General features: G+C 41.7%; 1 long non-coding RNA gene across 1 annotated transcript; it reads right to left on the bottom strand.

The window, feature by feature from the left end:
* Nucleotides 1–6,524: 6,524 nt before the first annotated feature.
* Nucleotides 6,525–8,337, bottom strand: LOC309690166. The gene is made up of 3 exons (XR_014271627.1): nt 7,724–8,337; nt 7,438–7,525; nt 6,525–6,724 (listed from the first exon to the last, which is right to left on the bottom strand). It is a non-coding gene; the product is annotated as an uncharacterized lncRNA (long non-coding RNA).
* Between the last annotated feature and the right edge of the window lie 8,565 nt (nt 8,338–16,902).

Below are 16,902 nucleotides of genomic sequence, written 5' to 3'. Positions count from 1 at the left end.
CCTTTTCTTGGTTGCTGTTATAAACAAACAAACAGATTATTTCAGGGTCTCTTTCCAAGAGACTAAAAGCAATATAAGTGATAAATATTACCATGCTGTAGAATATTGTTATATTTCACTTTTACTTGTTCACATGTTCTAGTGGGTCCTGTTGTGGCTCTAATGTGAAAGAGGATATAATATAATATAATATGATATAATATAATATGATATAATGTAATATAATATAATAAATTACTTACGAGTTTAATTTGTCAGCAACTTTCTGCCAGCCCTCTCTCCTTGCTTTTGCAGCCTTTGCAGTGTTCCCTTGCGTTTTAATTAAACTCTGAAACTCCTGAAATCCCTCAATCAAGAATTCTTGCTCTTGATTGAGCAAGAATCAACCGTTTGATTCGCCGACCAATCAAAGGGTTGCCGATCAATGCGATGATGCGTAGCCCCTGTTAAGCCACCCAGTGATCTCACATTACTTCATCCAGCTGTACTAATCGTCAACAACAGGTGTGTTCGGAGAACCGGAATAGCGAGCTCAAAGTTGCCACGATGATCTTGGATGTGTCATTTGATCTTGGATGTAGTAAGCGGTACGAAGAACGGACCCCTGGGCCCTATTTCAGAAAGCCGGTTTAGTGCAAACTCTGAGTAAGTATACCCTGAGTTAACGAAAACTCTGGGTTTTCGGTTTCACAAAGCGAGTTTAGATTAATTCTGAGTGAGTTACTATGACGACACACTCCGTGAAGCTAACCTGCCCCCTAGCAGGTTTACTTCAACTAACCCTGACCTTCTCCGCCTCTTTGTCGGAAACCTGACTGTAGGAAGTGTCAGACATGGCGTGCTCCTTCCTTGAAGAGCCAGTAGATGTTGAAGCCCAAATTCTCCGCAGAGCTCTCCGCCGGGAGAGAGTGATTAGAGCGCGTTTGGACATTTTATCATTTCCTGATGATTTTCTGTGTGAACGTTACAGTTTTTCAGCACAATCTATAATTTATTTGAATAACATCCTCAGGCCTAATATTGCTCATGTGACACATCGCGGACATCCTCTCAGTTCTGTACATATTATTTGTATTGCACTTCGGTTTTTTGCAAACGGGAGCTTTCTGTATAATATTGGTGACGCTGAGCACGTTTCCAAGGCTACCGTCTGTCGGGCAGTCAGGAATGTTACAGTTGCACTGAAACGTCTCCTGTACTCGTTTGTGGTGTTCCCCGGTCATAGACCCACAAGATTTATCAAAGAGGGATTCCACAAAATTGCAGGTATCAGGATGACCAAAACTTAATTCATGATGTGGTGATACTTGAACTACTACTTAAATTTTACATTTATTCTCACGGTTCCCAGGCGTGATTGGCTGTATAGATGGCACTCACATTCCAATCATTGCTCCTTCAGTAAATGAAGGAGACTATGTGAACAGGAAGTCTTTCCACAGCATTAATGTACAGGTACATGGTTCCCTGTAGCATTTCAAACTAACAAATTATGTCATTATAGTAATGGATGCTAATTTGTGTTCTCTGCACTGTGAAGATCATATGTGATGCTGCCAACATTATCACAAATGTGGAAGCCAACTGCTCAGCCTCTGTGAGTGGTGGTGGTGGAGGACCCCCACCTGTTTTTCGGGCCTCCGCTTTTTTTCTGTTGGCTATAACGGGTCACATTTGAGCATACAGGGTAAGCAAATATGTACTTGTAATGTGCTCAGATAATTTCAATTAGTGCTTACAGAGGGGAAATTAATGTAGCCTCTAACTGCAATTGATTTACATCGGACAAACAGACCAAGCACTATGGCTCATAATACAATTACACCTTACCTGGTTGGACTATATTTTTATATTTCATTTTTACTTGCTGCCAGGAACGTTTGGGTTGCACCTGCGCTCACATCACATCACAAAATAAAATGTATAAAATAAAAAATAAAATAAAATGTAATAAAATAACGTGTTAAATGGGTGGAAATCCCTAGATCAATGTTTAAATTAACACTCACGCATTGACTCTGTCGGCTTTGTTTTGCCATGCATGCTCCCTTTCTTTTGCAGCTGAGGCTGTGTTACTTTTTTTCCGCGGAATTTGCATGTTATCGGCATATGCTGCCATCAGAATTTCGGCCTCAAGCGCTGTAAAATACATTGACCGCGCCTTCTTCCCTCCGTCTCCATGGTGACTCGCTTAATCTGTGCTCCACTAATCAGGACTTTATGTATCCTCGTGCGCGCGTTTAACTTGGGGTTAAAGCAACTCCGCGTTGACTGAACTAATTGTTATCAGCCTTTCTGAAACCGAATATTCCGAGTTGGACAGTTCGGGGTTACTCAACCCTGAGTATCATTTTTCACTCTGAGTTTTCTAAACCGGCTTCCTGAAATAGGGCCCAGGTCGCTTCACAGTGACTCTGTGGTGTGTTCACTGACTCCTCAGTCCCCGCCTGCTCTCCATCCACCTTGTCCAGGTCATGCTGGGTTCAAGTCTTTTACAGAAGCTACATAATCACAAACAATTTCTTTAAATCATTGTTTTTATTTCTGTTGTTGGCTCACACCACACTTCTTTCATTTCTTTATGTATTCATGAGTGGTCTGTACTTTCCTGAGGTGTTTTCTCTTAACCTTGCACTAACTTTGTTTAACCTCAAAGTCTGCATTTAGATGTGTTGTTATCTTTATTTCCCAGCAAACACTTGAATCTAGTGATGCGCGAATCATGAACGAATCGTTCAATACTCGAGAATCACTTTACTGACTCATGAATCATGATTCACAAGCCCAACTGACTCACTGACTCATCCCTGTTGCTGTTAGCAGCAATGTATCTAGCTTATAATTAAAATTGTGGAGAAAAACACAACATCCAGTATCGTAACAAAAAAATTTCTGCTCTGAACTGGAAGAAAAAACCCTGAGTAGAAGCTCACATCAAGAAAATAGCTCCTCGGTTCACAGTAGCATCACTCTGCTAATATGCTAACAGCACATTTGAGCTACTCACCCCTCCCTTCCTGTGCTGAATCGTAAGCGAATCACTCAGGACTCGCTCACCCCCTCCCTCCTGTGCTGAATCATAGAGCGAACAAATCACTCACTGGTCGTGTACAAATTCATGGGCTGCATCCTCCTGAGGACCCAGCCTTCGCGGTCTACGTGGGCCGGGTCCTCAGAAGGTCAGGTAGGCTGGAAGTAAACGGCCGTGAAATTGGACGGTCTAGCCTTCTGATTAGCGTCACTGCTGTCTCGGTAGAGTTTAATAAACTCAGCCGTCTGCTCCTTGCTATCTAAAATATAACAGGACACTGGCGTAAATTCTCGACTGTCTCATACTTCTGTTTAATCAGTTTTCTGTTTGACGTTTAGTCAGCTGTGTAAAAACCAAGGAGGAACCCACCCGGGGGATTAATAAAGTTGTATTTTATCTAATCTAATCTAATAACTTTAATCTCAGCCAAACCGATTTACTCACGAACAAACAAAACACTGAAAAAAGCCCAACAATAACATTTTTAGGTTCTCTAAGTGACTTATATATTACGTTTAACCCGAGCAGCGAAAGTCCGCGGTGATCTGAAAATGATGTGCCGGGAGTTGTGCTGTTCTCGGCCGCATCAGTAACCCTCGAGCACCCAGCTAGCTATCGAGCAGGTGGGTAGCAGACGTCTCCGAAAACGTCGAAGCACTTTTGCAAATATGCGATATCTTGATAAATTGAGCAGATATTTGATGTTTACACAACTACTTTCTCGCCTGAAAATATGTCAAAAGTTTATTTTGTGACCCAGAATGATTAGTATGAGTAATTTTAAAACTTAGTAGCGGCCGCCATTGTTGGAAACTGAAGTTTGGCTGGGCCGCGCTATGAATTCTGGGATATGGTAGGCCACGAAGGACACACCCGACCCATCCTTCAAATTCGGGGAAAAGGAGGACACATTTGTCGGCTGCATTCAGAGGAGTCTACGAATTTGGACAGCCTTCGGCGCGTCGCTGTGATGTAATCGGTCTACAAATGCGGCCTCAGGAGGATGCAGCCCATGAATTTGGACACGACCACCCACTCACCCCCTCCCTCCTGGCTCACAGCTTCCTCTTCTTCTTGGTTGGCAACCAATGTTAAGGCGCATTACCGCCCCCTGGCTCACAGCTCAGTGGACATTTAGATGAGAAAATATATATTTAACACATTTAAGGAAAATACTAATAAAATAAAAAATAAAAATATATTAAAATAAAATAAAAATAAATAAATGTTTATTAAGCAATTTTGATAGGAAATTGCTTAATTTTAGAAATGTTTTTGCTCTTTTTTGCTCTATAAAATAGTTGTTTTCTTTTAGAATCATTCATCTTAGTAGTAGGATTTCCATGAAAAGAGAAACAAATTAAGTTTGAGTGAAAATGTGCATTTTTTTGCACTCTCTGGTCGACTGACTCAGTGACTCAAATGACTCAAAAAATCCGATTCACTTTGGTGAGTGACTCATTAAAACTTGATTCAGTAAAAAGAATCAAATTTACCATCACTACTTGAATCATTTATTTTGATGTCTTATGGTTGAAATGTATGGAGGACCACAAGAGCCACGTGCATCGAAATAAAGAATTCTGTGCTTAAATAATTAATTGTAGAATAAATTCTGCATTTGTAAATTCATTTTTGAATTCTAATTTAATAAACTGATTTTCAAAATGCTTTTTAAAAAACTAATTTCAAATAGGGCTGGGCTATATCATACCGTTCACGGTAATACCGGGTAATTTTGGGCAATGATAGGAAAATTAAATCTCGCAATAGAATATGGGTAAACCGCGCATGCGCAGTGCTTATGTTTACATACGCACATGGCGGCGACGCAGAATGAGAGCGAAAGCACATCGTTAAATGAAACGGATGAACCAGAATTGGTTTGTAAAAATGCTGCAACTTCAGTGGTGTGGAACTGGTTTAGCTTTCGTCCGTCAGATACACAACAAAGCACTATTTTTGGTAGCGCATGCTAGCGGGCCGTCCTTATTACCGTGTTGTTTGGAAAATACGTCACACTTAAAATCAATCCTTTGATTTTTCTGAAAAATGTATGAATTCTGGTTGTGTTTACTGACCTCGAAACGATTTTATGTGGTACACGGCGCTGGAAAATCTGTCAAATGTTTTAGTACAACTTTGCTAAGCTACGAACCGGCACCGCTTGATGGATTGTCGGAGCATTACGGCTATCGTAGGCAGGAGCCTCGCGGAGTGATACGTACTGCGCTTCAACATAATATTATGGTATTGTGTTTGTATAACCTCTTTTTAAGTTTTGTGGATATTATACATGGTTATGCTGAGGATATGTCGGCCAATTTCCACTGGAAATGCCTTTTGGTTAAACTGTCAGCAAGGAATTTGCATTTGCACTGTTACATTTTTATATAACTTTAATGCACATAAGAAACAGCTGCTTGTTTAAGTGAAAATACATTGATAGGGTTTTTTGCACTAATAAAGTTGTGGACTTGTAAAGTATTTTGTCTAGTGTCAATTATATCGTCAGTTATATCGTTATCGCAAATTTTCAAATGTATATCGTGATAAATATTTTTGTTCATATCGCCCTGCTCTAATTTCAAAAAACATTTTCGAATTCCAATTTAATAAATTGATTTTCAAAATGCTTTTTAAAAAACTCATTTCAAAAACCATTTTTGAATTCCAATTTAATAAGTTGATTTTCAAAATGATTCCACTCTTCATTTCAAAATCCATTTCCCTTGCCTGTTCGCTCAGGGATTAACATTTGAATTAGCAACTCATTTTAAAAATCCTGTTGCAATGCAAATTAGCCACACCTTGGGATGTAAGGAGCTCTCTGATTGGTTGGACAGACACAGGCTGTCTGCCTGGATTTTTCTAGCTCATAGCTTTGCCCTGCCAAGAAGTGTGTGTGCCTTGTACAAAGGCCGTTCAGCCTCGGGATTTACACTCGGATCGACACGGATATGCGAAGAATGAAGGGACCCTACAGCAGAGGCGGAGCCAGACATTTGAAACACCTGGGGCTTATCCCAAAAGGGTAGTATGCATGTGGGTTTTTTTTGTTTGTTTTTTTTTTGGGGGGGGGGGGTAGAAATGACTGAAAGATTAATAGGCTCTGTTTTGAGTTTTGTTCAAAAAGGAATGACTTCATATAGGGAAAAATATATATCACATATGCAGGACACCTTAAACTAGTTTTTTAATTAAGCAGCAAGGCAGAACAAGGTCAGGGCTGCATCAAGACACGAGGACTAAACCCCAATTCAACCAGACCCAGAACTGATCCAGAATTAAAACAGGACTACAACAGTTCAAAATCAGGACTACTTGGGATTTAACCAAGACAGAACCACAATCAGAACTAGATGAAAGTAGCACTAAAAATCATCATATACCTGCACTACACTTGTTTTTTTAATTCTACCAAAGTACACTATTTAGATTGAGAAGGGTTTATATAATTATTTAGCCTTGTTGTGTAAACAAGCCTGCATAACTTAACAAATATAGAATTTGAAAAATAACAAACCTAAAAAGAAACACTAGGTACGAGATACATGAGTACCTATGATACGGTGATACTTTTGGTAAACAACCATTTGACTAACATGTCTGTCTCACCTGCTCTTGTTCCATCTCTGTTCTGTCCTCATTCTCCTCTCTCTCCCTCTCTGTTCCTCTCTCTCCCTCTTTGTGCTGACAATCATCAAATATACAGGGGAAACCAGATATTTACATACTCTTCAGATCAAAACAGAAACACTTTTTTAATTGTAACATCAAATCAGACTAAATGTTTATTTTTTTAGATTGATAAATATAAAAAACATATTTGTTAACTTTAAGAGTAAAGAGAGAAACTATCTGTATTTCTTAATTGCAAATGGCACCAAATTGTATTCAAAATTGAGCCACACTTATGGAGCTCCACAGTTCTTTTCCTGGTGTTTTGGTTGACATCTCTTGATGTTCCCATGTCAAAGAAACAGGCTCTGTGTTTTGCCTTATATGCATCCACAGGTGTGCCACCACTTTACTCACATGGACTCTACGAACCTATCAGAAGCTTCTTCAGCTCAGAATGGAATCCTCTGGAGTTTTCTTATTAATTAACAATAAACTTAGTGTATATGTACTCCTAAATTGGATGAAAGTGATAAAAATAGACAGATCTCTCTCTCTTTATTCTGACATTTAACTAATTCAAAATATATTTCAATATTTATCTAAAACAAAAGTTTACTCTAAATTAATGTTGTACAGTAAAAATGTTTTATGTTTTCTCCCTAAAGTGTATGTAAATATCTGGTTACAAATGTGAATATCCTGCTGTGTACTGAAATCCCTCTTGTTTTGCATAGAAATATACTGAACAACATACAAAGCATAATATATAAAATAACATTTACCTGAGGTTTTTCTTTGAAAGAACACTCTAATGTCCATTCTTATATTTCAGTACATAACTGAAACCGATTTAGTCGGGGAGGGTAAGAACTGAAAATATGAAATAAACACACGTAAGCTAACACTCTAAAAAAATAGCATTTATTTGGCTTTTCATTTCGCCATTTGTTGATTCACTTGAAGAGCAAGTAACATAATATTAGTCAAGTGATCAGTTTGATATCAATCTTTTGTGATGCACAGTCATATTTACATTATTTGTACTGTACGAATGATTTTCTTTGGTACCTGGTCAAACTTAAGCTCTCCTTAGTATGGCTGGCTCCGTTTCTCCAACAGCGCACTCACTGCTGGCAGCAGCTGCCCCGCCCTCTCGCTCAGTCGCTTAGTGCCTGAGCTCGGATCATACCAATATCAGGGGGGATTCACGCATAGTCGTAAATTCCCACAGTGTGCACTATGTGCTTCGAATATTGTGTGTACTTTTTGTTTTATACAGTTGTCAGCCAGGCATCTAACTATGAAAAAATTGCACTCCAAAAGACCCCGGGCTTCTGACAAAACAACCCGGGCTTAAGCCCAGTAAGCCACCCCCACGCTCCGCCCCTGCCCTACAGCGAAACGGAGAGCCCAACCTCTGACTGTGTGCTTGTTTACTCAGTCTGACCACCTGTTGAAGGTAACGTGCTAACACTAGCATCACTGCACATAGCCCTGTTATTTTAAGGTAATCTTAGCTGAAAATTTTACTTTGTAGTACGAGCTAGCTACGTGTTTTGTAAGCTGCTGTGCTCTTCACAAATAAAGGTTGAAGCAGCTCAGACTATTAGAACCTGCACTGAGGCCTGTTACGTTTATACAGTGTTAGAGGAATGGCTGCAACCTACAGCCTTTAAACTAGCAATTAAAATGCTGACAGTAAACTCGTCAGTCCAAATGTTACCACATTACTTTGTGATTCGAAGAGTTAAAACATCTGAGACAGGCTGATTAAAATTAACAGCTGTCAATTTTCTCATTCCTTATATCAAGACTGGAGATCACACTACTGATTTCAGTTCATTCAATATGAACTCCCAGAGGAATCAATTACTCTGGCAAGCCATGAGGGCCATAATTCACCACTTTTCTAAACCGTTTTGTAAGAATGGCATAAAAAACACTTTAATTATTCAAAACACCATAAAAAACCCACCAGTGTTATGTTTACATACACTGCGAAGATGGTGAAGGGTTGCTTTACAAAGGGGACTGAATATGAACATATACTCAGTTACCAGTAGGGGGCTCTGTGACTAACAGTGTTGATCAAGTTACTTGAAAAAAGTAATCAGTAACTAATTACTGATTACTTCCCCAAAAAAGTAATCCCGTTACTTTACTGATTACTTATTTTCAAAAGTAATTAGTTACTTAGTTACTTTTTAAAAACACGATTTACAACCTGAAGAGGTGATAAAGCGATAGATCTTCCAGCCCAATTCTACTTTTTCTACATAATCCATCATACAAAATGTAATTAAATGGAAAAGTCTATTTTTTTAACTTGTTTTATCAGTTTTAATCTTTTAACTTTATGCATCAAGCAAAAATTTAATTATATGCAACATTCTCTGACTTGAATAAATTTGTTTAACATTTAAACCTATTTTCTGCACATTCCAGCACATAAAATAAAATATTTTTTGTGTTTACACTCACTCTTTCAAATAGATGCAAGTAAAACACAGCAGAAAATAAATAAAGTCAAAGACTCAGCGGTCCTGTTGCTCTATTTTCACCTGTAAAGCAGGACTGGAGGTAGGCGGAGGTTTACCCTGGTGCAGGTGTGCCGCGGTCAGTTGAAGAATCCGCGAGTTTCTCTGTGAATTTCCCATTACGTCGTTGTGCACTCGGTGCTTGCTTGGAAGTTTAGGGGTTTTTTTCGCTGTAAAAAGAAGTTTTCTTCCCACGCACGATGGACGCTAATGTTTTTGTCACTTTTTATGGAATCAAACTCAAAGTAAGGTCAGTACTTCCACGCTTTAAACGCTGCACGCTCATACTCTCTCCCACAATTGATATGTGATCCATTGTTGATCTGCACACAGCTGTTGTCACTAACGGCACACTCGCTTACGTCACTGTCGTGAGACATTCTCGCAAAAAATCACGGTTTTAGTAACGCAGTAACGCAGCGTTCCTACGGGAAAGTAACGGTAATCTAATTACCGTTTTTGCAATAGTAATCCCTTACTTTACTTGTTACTTGAAAAAAGTAATCAGATTACAGCCCATCTCTGGTGACTAATAGTGATAGAAGGATAGAAGAACAGAAGTGTATTGTGATATGTTTTGGATGGCTAACTACTGCTGAATACACGTTCCATTATAAAGCAAGCCGTCTCCGTTCTTCTGTCGAAACACCACAAATTGGCAACGAGGATGAGTGCATCAGTTCCGAGTCCACCATCTTTTCTTCCACATGTGGGTGAGCCGCCGATTCCATTTACTACATGGCGGAAAATATTCGACAATTACATGCTAGTAATCAATGCCATGGGAGACGCATGGCCGGATGCTAGGAAACGTGCTGTTTTGCTACACTGCTTGGGCCCGGAGGGACAGCGGTTATTCTACACGTTACCGGAGCAAGGTGATACATATGCTGACGCCATGAGCGCACTGGAGAAGCACTTTGTGCCGAAAGTAAATGTCGTGGCGTGCCGTCATACATTCAGACAGCGTATTCAACGAGCGGATGAGACTGTTTCTCAGTATGTGGTGGCTCTGAGAGCGTTAGCTGCATCTTAACTTTGGACAAATGGAAAGTGAAATGATAAGAGATCAGTTAATCTCCAACGCTCATCTCAGCGCTGTGAAAGACAAACTGTTACTGGAGGACGATCTCACACTGGATAAGGCTCTAACTATTGCAGGCCAGGTGGAAGCAGCAGTCAAAAACGCTACTCTACTCTCCACACCCGGCTCGTTTCCGACCACGCCTGTTCAGACAGTCAACGCGGCAAATTCCCACTCTCACCAGAAGAGAGGACCTCGCCCTGCTAAAGGCTGTACTCCAGACCAACGCAAACGGGGAGGTTCAAAGCAGCAGCAGCGGAAGTGCTTCAGGTGTGGTTCTCACAAGCACTTAGCTAATGATAAAAACTGCCCGGCTGCTTCTTCAAAATGCAACAACTGTGGGAAAAAGGGACATTTTGCCAAGGTATGTAAGTCGTCAGTCAGTGAAGTGAGAGAAGTAGTGGTTCCAGAACTGGCAGTACTGTGCGTGCAAGATGCTAAAATGATGGCAGCTATTCAAGATAAGCTTACCTGCACTGTCGACATTGAAACCGTACAAGGTGGTTCTAAGATGGTAGAGCTGATAGTAGACACTGGAGCTTCTGTGTCTATTCTGCCAGAAACTATCTACAGACAGTATTTTGCAGACTGTTCACTGGTGCGACCTAAAGTCAAACTAGTTACAGTGGGGCAAAAAAGTATTTAGTCAGCCACCGATTGTGCAAGTTCCCCCACTTAAAATGATGATAGAGGTCAGTAATTTGCATCAGAGGTACACTTCAACTGTGAGAGACAGAATGTGAAAAAAAAATCCAGGAATCCACATGGTAGGATTTGTAAAGAATTTATTCGTAAATCAGGGTGGAAAATAAGTATTTGGTCAATAACAAAAATACAACTCAATACTTTGTAACATAACCTTTGTTGGCAATAACAGAGGTCAAACGTTTACTATAGGTCTTTACCAGGTTTGCACACACAGTAGCTGGTATTTTGGCCCATTCCTCCATGCAGATCTTCTCGAGAGCAGTGATGTTTTGGGGCTGTCGCCGAGCAACACGGACTTTCAACTCCCGCCACAGATTTTCTATGGGGTTGAGGTCTGGAGACTGGCTAGGCCACTCCAGGACTTTCAAATGCTTCTTACGGAGCCACTCCTTTGTTGCCCGGGCGGTGTGTTTTGGATCATTGTCATGTTGGAAGACCCAGCCTCGTTTCATCTTCAAAGTTCTCACTGATGGAAGGAGGTTTTGGCTCACAATCTCACGATACATGGCCCCATTCATTCTGTCCTTAACACGGATCAGTCGTCCTGTCCCCTTGGCAGAAAAACAGCCCCATAGCATGATGTTTCCACCCCCATGCTTCACAGTAGGTATGGTGTTCTTGGGATGCAACTCAGTATTCTTCTTCCTCCAAACACGACGAGTTGAGTTTATACCAAAAAGTTCTACTTTGGTTTCATCTGACCACATGACATTCTCCCAATCCTCTGCTGTATCATCCATGTGCTCTCTGGCAAACTTCAGACGGGCCTGGACATGCACTGGCTTCAGCAGCGGAACACGTCTGGCACTGCGGGATTTGATTCCCTGCCGTTGTAGTGTGTTACTGATGGTGACCTTTGTTACTTTGGTCCCAGCTCTCTGCAGGTCATTCACCAGGTCCCCCCGTGTGGTTCTGGGATCTTTGCTCACCATTCTCATGATCATTTTGACCCCACGGGATGAGATCTTGTGTGGAGCCCCAGATCGAGGGAGATTATCAGTGGTCGTGTATGTCTTCCATTTTCTGATGATTGCTCCCACAGTTGATTTTTTCACACCAAGCTGCTTGCCTATTGTAGATTAACTCTTCCCAGTCTGGTGCAGGTCTACAATACTTTTCCTGGTGTCCTTCGAAAGCTCTTTGGTCTTGGCCATGGCGGACTTTGGAGTCTGACTGTTTGAGGCTGTGGACAGACAGGTGTCTTTTATACAGATGATGAGTTCAAACAGGTGCCATTCATACAGGTAACGAGTGGGGGACAGAAAAGCTTCTTACAGAAGACGTTACAGGTCTGTGAGAGCCAGAGACTTTCCTTGTTTGAGGTGACCAAATACTTATTTTCCACCCTAATTTACGAATAAATTCTTTACAAATCCTACCATGTGAATTCATGGATTTTTTTTTCACATTCTGTCTCTCACAGTTGAAGTGTACCTCTGGTGCAAATTACTGACCTCTGTCATCATTTTAAGTGGGGGAACTTGCACAATCGGTGGCTGACTAAATACTTTTTTGCCCCACTGTATAGCTTTGCAAAAACTGCATAAAAATCACTTGCAGCAACAAAAACATGATATTCCAGAAACACGCTTCGCCGATCCGATCAGCTGTTTGTAACACTTCCTACGTCCATCAGCGCGAACTATCACATGACCGCATGACCTGCCCGAAACCGGAAGTGACGTCATATTGCGGAAATGTAGTTTTTTTACGATCGGGGCCTTATGAGCCTATACTTGTGTTTTAAAAAGTTATGTTTGAGTTTATGACTTTCTGTGTCGTTTCTGGGATGCTTAGGACTCATATTGCACTGCTGGAAATAGTTTATTTTGATGCATATGCTGTTATTTTGCAAATTTGCACTATAATATTTATTTTCGTTTTTCCTGCAGTGTATAAAAATTGGTGTATTTCAAAAATAAAACTATGAAGACACTCAAAATAAATTTCCTGTGGTGGGAAACTAGTTTGTGCAACTTTTTTGTATTTACAGTTTTGAGGGATGAGCCTCTTAAATTTCTCTAACTAGAAATATATGTTAAAAAAACAAAAACGATTTTCAAATTTTTTTGTAGTTTATTGCACTTTTTTGCAATTTATGTAATTACTATGCACCTAATGCAGACATATTATTAAAATTTAGGCTGTAATGGTTGTATTGATGTATAGCAACTTGAAATGCTCCCAAAAATGGCTCCACAGCATGTAAAAATATAATATAAGCTCTGGCGGACTTGGTTCTATGGTAGGTCTTAAAGGGTTAATCAAGGGACTGGAACAGCTGCAACTAAGGTAACTCAGAAAACAAAAAATTAATCATACATAACAGTGTAAACTAAAATGTGTGCACTTATTTTAGAATGCAGTGTTATGTGGATATGTGAATTAAATCTAAACCAAAACCAGTTATTTATTGTCCTGTAAATTAATTCCTATATTTAAAGAAAGAAATGTGAATACAATGTTACTTATAAGCCTCTACACTAACATGGTGGGTATTACCACTGTGTGGCTGTAAGTGCAGCCATCACACACTCCCCCTCTTCAGATCTCTCCCTGGGACAGCGAGAGAGAGAGTCTGCAGTGCAGTTATCTTTGCCGGGGATGTGGTTGATGGTGAACCGGAATGGCTGGATTGCAAGGTACCATCGCGTGATCCTTCCATTTGTGTCCTTCATTCTCTCTATCCATTGAAGAGCCTTGTGGTCTGTTTCCAATATGAACTCCCGTCCGAGAAGATAATACCTAAAGGAGTCCAGGGCCCATTTGATGGCAAGTCCCTCCTTCTCGATGGTTGAGTATCGCACTTCCCTCGGAAACCGCTTGCGGCTGATGAAGGCCACTGGATGACGCTCTCCAGGCGGTCCCTGTAACAGAACAGCTCCCAATCCTCTCTCTGAGGCATCAGTCTGAAGAATGAAATTTCTCTCAAAATCAGGGCTGTGCAAGACTGGGCTCTTACTCAGAGATTGTCGTAGGTCCTGAAAAGCCATCTTAGCCTCCTCTGTCCAGGTGATCTTATTGGGACTTCGGGCACCAGTCAGATCCGTCAGAAGAGCTGCCCTGGCGGAGAAATGAGGGATAAACCGATGATAGAATCCTGCCATACCTAAAAATGATCTCAGCTGCTTTCTGGTCTCTGGCAAGGGACAGGATTCTATGGCGGTGACCTTATTGACTTGAGGTTTTATTACTCCATTTCCAATCACAAACCCAAGGTACTCAGTTTCAGCCTTGGCAATGGCACACTTAGCTGGATTAACAGTCAACCCTGCAGACTGAAGACGCCCCAATACCTTCTCCAGGTGTTTCAGGTGTTCTTCCCAGGTAGAACTGAAAATCACTATGTCATCAAGGTAGGCTGCAGCAAAATTTTCAATTCAATTCAATTCAATTCAATTTTATTTATATAGAGCCAAATCACAACAAAAGTCGCCTCAAGGCGCTTCATAGAAATCAGACATGTCAGACAGTATCTGGTCCATCAGTCTCTGGAATGTTGCCGGGGCACCATGCAGTCCAAAGGGCATGACTTTAAACTGGAACAAGCCCCACGGGGTCCGGAAAGCAGTCAGCTCTTTTGAGCGCTTAGCCAGTGGTACCTGCCAATAACCCTTGCAGAGGTCTATTGTTGTCAGGTATCTGGCCTTCCCAAGGTGCTCAACCATGTCATCAATGCGGGGATATTGCATTCAGGTACCTGAAGTCTATGCAGAAACGGATACTGCCATCCTTCTTTGGCACCAGGACCACCGGGTGGCACCACTCGCTCTTCGAGGCTTCAATGATTCCTAGTGACAACATCAGGTCGATCTCCTCTTTCAACGGGATCAGTAGACGCTCAGGTATCCTGTAACTCATTCTCCTCACAGAAGCTCCATCTTTCAACACAATGTCACGTTCCACAATGTCCGTTCTACCAGGATTTTCACTGAACACATCTAATTTACACAGGTTTCTCACCTGAGCCCGTCTTTCCTCAGAAAGATGGTTGAGATCCAGGTCCTGAGGAGTGGGTTTTGGCAGATACTGATCATCCACTTCCTCCTCCTCTGAAACCTCCTGGATCAGAAAGACATCTGCTTTTGGTCTCTCCACCCATTCCTTAAGCAGGTCGTGGTGGTCGTGGTCGTTAGTGACCTTTCCCATTTTGATGTTTTAGGCCTTTTGCAAACCCTTTGTGTTCTTTTAAAATAATAAATTTTAACATATCTGACTGATATTGACCCTCTTGTCCCGTTTATTCTGGGCTCGTTCCTGTGAGAGCTTTGGGCCTGAAAGTTTGCACAAGTAGTATAGAGGCCCTTAGCGGTTACTCGGTGGCTTTCACTCGCTACACATAAATTAACAGAAAACTCTAAACTAGCTAACTAAGAGGCCTAGTTAGCTGGCTAGCAGAGACAAGACAGACTGACCTAACATAAATTACAACATAAATTAACAAAAAACTATCTAACTATCTAAGGAAGACTTTTTTTTGTTATCAGACAGCAGACAACAAAGTGCACGTGCAAATGTGCAAACAAGAGCAGCAAGTGACAGTATGACAAAAAAACACAACGTAACATAATAACAAGGTTTTGTGATGATGAGTTGAGGTAGTGGAGGAACAGTAAACATTCCTTAGTGTAGCAGCAAAAATTAGGAAGTGCAGAAGTTAGTGCAGAAAGTCCAGTAATAATATTGTGCAAAAGAGCATTTACAGGTTGGTGTGTACGATGGTTTGGTGGTGTAGGTCAGTGTGTTTGCGCTTGTGTTGATTAGTCAGTCCAGTCTCAATGTTTTGAGGTAGTTGAGTTAAGCTGAGTGATAATGTGTGTGTGTGTGTGTGTGTTTATCAGTCAGTCCCTTTTTGCTGAGGAGACAGATGGCTTGTGGAAAAAAGCTGTTGCACAGTCTGGATGTGTGTGCCCGAATGCTTCGGTACCTTTTTCCAGATGGCAGGAGTGTGAAGAGTGTGTGAGAGGGGTGTGTCCGATCAGCCACAATGCTGGTGGCTTTGCGAATGCATCGTGTGGTGTAGATGTCCTCAATAGAGGGGAGAGAGACCCCGATGATCTTCTCTGCTGTTCCCACTATCCGCTGTAGGGTCTTGCGGTCCGATATGGCACAGTTCCCAAACCAGACAGTGATGCAGCCGCTCAGGATGCTTTCGATAGTTCCTCTATAGAAGGTGGTCAGGATCGGTGGTGGAAGCTGGGCCTTTCTCAGTCTCCTCAGAAAGAAGAGACGCTGTTGGGCTTTCTTGTGCAGGGAGCTGGTGTTGAGGGACCAGCCGAGGTCCTTCTCCAGGTGGACGCCCAGGAATTTGGTGCTGTCGACGATCTCCACAGAGGAGCCGTTGATGTACAGCAGTGAGTGGTCGCCTCGTGTCCTCCTAAAGTCAACAACCATCTCTTTTGTCTTGTCAACATTCAGAGACAGGTTGCTGTCTTTACACCAGTCCGTTAGTCTCTGCACTTCCTCTCTGTACGCTGACTCGTCGTTCTTGCTAATGAGACCCACCACGGTCGTGTCATCAGCGAACTTAATGATGTGATTTGAACTGTGTGTTGCTACACAGTCATGAGTCAGCAGTGTGAACAGCAGAGGACTGAGCACACAGCCTTGTGGGGCCCCAGTGCTCAGTGTGGTGGTGCTGGAGGTGCAGTTCCCGATCCGTACTGACTGAGGCCTTCCGGTCAGAAAGTCCAGGATCCAGTTGCAGAGGGAGGTGTTCAGGCCCAACAGGCTCAGCTTTCCGATCAGTTGTTGGGGGATGATCGTGTTGAATGCTGAGCTGAAATCTATGTACAGCATTCGAACGTGTGAGTCCTTCTTGTCCAAGTGTGTCAGGACAAGATGGAGTGCAGTCGAGATGGCGTCGTCCGTTGAGCGGTTATGGCAGTATGCAAATTGCAGTGGGTCCAGTGAGGGGG

The sequence above is a fragment of the Aulonocara stuartgranti genome (genome assembly GCF_965226115.1).
Source record: "Aulonocara stuartgranti genome assembly, chromosome: 15".
In the NCBI taxonomy this organism is placed as follows: domain Eukaryota; kingdom Metazoa; phylum Chordata; class Actinopteri; order Cichliformes; family Cichlidae; genus Aulonocara; species Aulonocara stuartgranti.
The sequence above is the reverse complement of the archived record's forward strand: the minus strand, read 5'-3'. Positions and strand labels throughout refer to the sequence as shown.